Source organism: Drosophila rhopaloa, unplaced genomic scaffold (assembly GCF_018152115.1).
Source record: "Drosophila rhopaloa isolate 14029-0021.01 unplaced genomic scaffold, ASM1815211v1 contig_22, whole genome shotgun sequence".
Taxonomy (NCBI): domain Eukaryota; kingdom Metazoa; phylum Arthropoda; class Insecta; order Diptera; family Drosophilidae; genus Drosophila; species Drosophila rhopaloa.
This window is the reverse complement of record NW_025335106.1, coordinates 45,367-50,334: the sequence shown is the minus strand read 5'-3', so window position 1 is coordinate 50,334 and position 4,968 is coordinate 45,367.

The window sequence follows — 4,968 nt, the reverse complement described above, 5'->3', positions numbered from 1 at the left end:
GGTTGTATTCGGTTTTGCAACTCCGGATTTTATGAATGTATTTCCTTGTTGCTCAGGGGAACATCCTTCGGCTGGTTTCCAGGATTACAATTCGGACAAGATGTTCTGTATTGTTCTTTAGGTCCACAACCGAAGCAACGGATAGTATTCTCAGCCATGCAATCATCGTACATGTGCCCTTGCTTGTCACAGTTCCAACAAGTGATAGGCCTACGTTGAATTTGATTCACTTCTTCTCCTTCGTTTACTATAGCTGTCTCTTCGTCTTCCGTAGCTATTTCGTTTAGGTAAGAGCGAAATGGTTTTGGCTTAAACGTTCTGAGATTATTATAAAACTGCTCATGCCTGCGGATTTCGAATCTAAGCTGTGCTCTATTATCCACTTTGAGATGCAACAACTCATGCTGTATGCTAGGTTTTGCATTTCGAACTAATAATTCGACTAATTGTGCCTCGGAAACTCCATTCTGAAGTCTGTCTACCAGACGTTCTATAGTTTTCTAAAAATCTTCAAAGGATTCGTTTTCGCCTTGTCTACGTTTTCTTATTCCCTCCCAAATGTCGTAGTCTGCCTCAATATCTTCGAATCTTTTTCTAAATTCAAAACAAAACTCATTCCAATTGAAATTTGGGTTGTTGCGATGGAATTTACAATACCAATCACTGGCTTTTCCCGAAAACAAGATAAAAATGGTCACACAGTAATGCGTAATCATTGCCTAGATTCTGTTTGGCAAGTGAGCCTATCCTGTACAAAAACTCGTCCATCATGAGGCTGGTTTTGCTGCCGTCAAACTTTAATCCCCATTTTTGGATAATTCCTTACATTTTTTCTGACTAAGAGCTTGTATTGCTTCTGTTTAAACCGATTCTTTCGAAATTATCACCTGAATTGTTTTAATGATGCTGGTGTTGTTCTGGGTCGTTCCTAAGGCTCTCCCTAAGCCGTGGATTAATACTAGGTGTGAAATTTGTTTGAGTGGGCTGAGATAATTGTAAGTTTTCCAATTGACTTTTAATAGATGTTTCAATAGTCTTCGCCAGGTAAGAGGTGAGTTGATCAACTAGTTGAGCCTGCTGTGAGCTTATGGTAGACTGCATATAGTTGGTAATCTCTACTTGAGTACTTAACGTCATACCGGACGTGGCTGGTGGCTCTGTTAGGATTCTATCTAAATTCCCTCTTTGTGTATTTCTAGTTGACATTCCTCGTCATGGAGGTGTACCTCGGTTTCTGGTTGATCTGGTGTTTCTTCTTATTTGGTAACTTTGCCATTGTTATCTTGATATTCGCTAATGCTAGATGGTCCAGCTGTTGCGGCGTTTAGTTCAGCTTACAAAGAGTTATTATAATAAGATAGATTCATTTCGTTGCAATCTTTATTACAAATAGGACACGTCTATGTGCTCTTTAGGTGATCAAGAACACATTGCTTGTGAAATGTATGTCTGCAAGGTGCTGTTGCTGTCAAAACTGTTAGAGCTAATGTTGCATTGCATATAGAACAGCAGTTTTCAGTTTCTTGTGGCACTTCTGGTACCCTTTCCGAGCTATTTTTTGATGCCATTTTATAATAATTTATTCTTTTTATAATAAAAATATATATTTATTTAATTATTAAGTCTGTCTTTCTTTATGTCGATCACTTTTATCAGAAATTTCTCAGTTGAGTTTATAGTTATAAGTGGGTTGTATTTGGTCTATGGTCTCTCGATTTATTTGTTCACTATGATATCGGACAATATACAGACGTTAAAGTAAGAGTATATTGTATTCCAAGAAAATCAAAATGTAAACAAATCAGAGTTTAGAAATATATGGTGATGAGCTCCTATGGTTTCCTGATAGCTATGTTTGGTCGATCAATTCTAATCTGAACTGAAATCGCACAATCCTAAACTTGACTAACTTCTCCAAATCGATGCTCTCAATCCAATATGTTAATTTAATGAAATTAGTTTTATTGTGTTTTAAAAAGGATGGTTCAGTCCTAGAGATTCGTGTACTCAAACAAGTGTGTAAACTGTCGAGCTCCACGTGTGGGCGCCAAAATGTGTAGTGTACGGGGGTGCTGCAGAGCTAATTCTTTCTCTGTACTTCGATAGTCGGTCATCTAACAGCGGATGGTAAATGCTACTAGAGGGGAACTTTGTACCTTCAAGCTTGGCATACGCACTCTTGCTAGGCTCGGGTCTAGCTCGCCGGATGTCGGGGTTCTACCACAATTTATTTAGTGCGTATTAATCAAAAGAACAATCAATCGAGACTAAAGCAATTAATATGATATTGAAGCGCTCCGACACGCTGAAAACCAACTGAGAATCTGATAAATTCCTTTTAGGAATCTAGATGTTGCTATTCCGCAAGTCTTTACCGTCCCTTCCATGACAATGTTACTTAAATTCTTACATTGTCCCTAGGCCAAGATTAAATGATCTCTACCACATTATTAAGGAAGTGATTGACATAAGTACTCGACAGACCATGGTTATTATTTATTCAAACTTCATTTTTAAACCAATCCTATACATTTATAATTATATTTATCCACATAATTTCTCATTGATTTCATTTATAAATATTCAAGAATTTCCTAACAGATAAGTTTAATGTTTCATTTCGTGTTTAATAGTATTTCTTTTCAATCGATTCTAAATTTATGAACAAGACTAACAATATTTTTATGAATGTAAACTAAAGAAATTTCTCTCGACTTAGAATTACGACAGAGTAGCATTTATAGGTTTTTGCCAACACACGTGGGTGGTTTCGTAATCACGCCGGCCAAGGTTATGTTCTCCACTGGCCCGCTTTTACCAAGAATTTGGGCAAATTGAAGCTGAGGCAATTGGGGTTAGCTGGCCTAAGACGTTCAGACTGTAACCGGTCTAAAGTAGCATAAGACTCCCTTAGTGGGGTCTACGGGTATACGTCTGACGTCACGCCTTTCTATGCGGTTCACTAAGAAAATTCGGTTAGATTGGGTACCCACGAATCTGTATTTGTTTACCTTGCGCTCACTCTCACAAAATCCACTTGTTAATATTAATAACCGCCTGACTAAATTATTGACCGCAGATCGCGATTATATAATTGTGTAAAGTTTAACACGTGTTTTAAATATGTAACTTTGCCCACAGTCGAATGATAGAACGTTTTGGCAAGAGCGTAGATCAGAGAATGAATGCAAAATTGGAAACGAAGTGCAGATAAGCCACGGTCGCAGAGCTTTCCGGTGCAGTTCTAAGCAAAGGTTTAATCGTATGATTTTTTGGCCGCCGCTACTGATCTGCTTATCTCAACTGATTGATATTGGTATTTGTAGAGAGTAAATTTCCTAGGCCTCTGGCGCCGTTAAGTTATATTTATCTATGCGAGGGTGGGGTGAATAGTTCTTTATCGTAAAAGCATAACTGGTCACTACAAGACATGTATACTTTCTTTTAGGCTTTGATTTTTAATTAATTTTTTCTCCAAATTTTAAAATCTTGACAGGGCTTGGTCTTTAGATTTCCCTAAGGTTTGTTATTCCTTAAAGGGCATCTTCACAACATATCGTCCCGATGATTCTATGTATGTTGCTTTCGTGAAATTTTTTTTCACAAATCTCGGACTCTAAGACCTCCTTACTTTTTTTTTCCAATTACAAAAATCTTTCCAAGTCCTTGCACTCTATCGTGGTCGCAACTATAGTGTTACTACCTTTTGATTTGGTGCATCCAGACACTATCCAACCAATCTTGGAAACTATAAAGATTAGATTTAAGGAGTTCCTACGCAGCGCAAGTTTGTTGGTGCCACGCCCCCTCTGACGCCCACAAGCCACAAGCTGTGGCCACAGTTTTGATGATATTATGAAAATTTTAATTGATGACTATTTGTTTCGTCAATAAATATCGTTTGGCCTAATAAAAGTTTGCCACGCCCATTCTAACGCCCAAAAACCCATTAAACGCTTAAGCCTGGCTAGCGCCTACATTTCCGCGCAGTACAATAGCGCCATCTAACGGATGACTTTGGAACAGCTGGCCAAGGTGCTCAACAGAGTCAACGTTAATTCTCGATAAGGATTTCTATTAAAGGAAATTTCGATGGTTTTCATTTGTCAATACCGAACTATTTCCCAAGAATGTATGTGTTTAGCCAATATAAGTATGTATGTTTAATATTTCTAGTCAATTTAGTGCACTCAAAAACATAAACATAAACACAGCTGCTGGTGCAGGACAAAAGCTAAAGCAGCGCTGGTGCTGATGCTCGTGCTGTAAAGCTGCCAGCACTAAGAGATCGGCGAATTCAATTTGATGATTTGAACTTTTTGTCCTTTTTTCCTGTGGTCACTATAATTTACATTATGTTAAAAAAAAAAAAAAAAAACACAAGCACCATATTTATATTAAGTTGTTTAGCTGAGTAACGGGTCGAGGCACTCGACTATAGCGTTATCTCTTGTTTTATCTATATTTAATGAGCGCATCTGTAACGCTTTCATTAATTTTGAAAGTAAAATTGCCTCCACTTTTAATTCATTTGTCCTTTCTTTTAAAGGTTTAATGTTCATTTTTATTTTATGCTTTGGTATGCATTTTTTTATCGAGGAAGCTCCACTAATCTCACTATAATTTTGTATTCAACTATGACACTATGTTACATTATGGGTTGGTAAATTACAACAAGAATAATTTTCTTTGTTGTTTTTGTGTTGAAACTCTTTTGTCAAAGATTTATTTTCCTGTAAAAAAGGGGAAAAGAAGCTATCTTAGCTCTAACAATTCTATGACATCAGAAAGTGTCTGAATTTCCTTTGTCTTTTTTACATGACTCTCATACAAATTGAGAGAAACTTTGTTAAATTTCCGAAGTATTATGTGGGCAAAAACATCTTCGGATAATTGTGCTTTTAATTTTATTATAAAAATTTACTCACTTATTGTGTTAATAAATACTTTAATTTGCTTATTGGATTC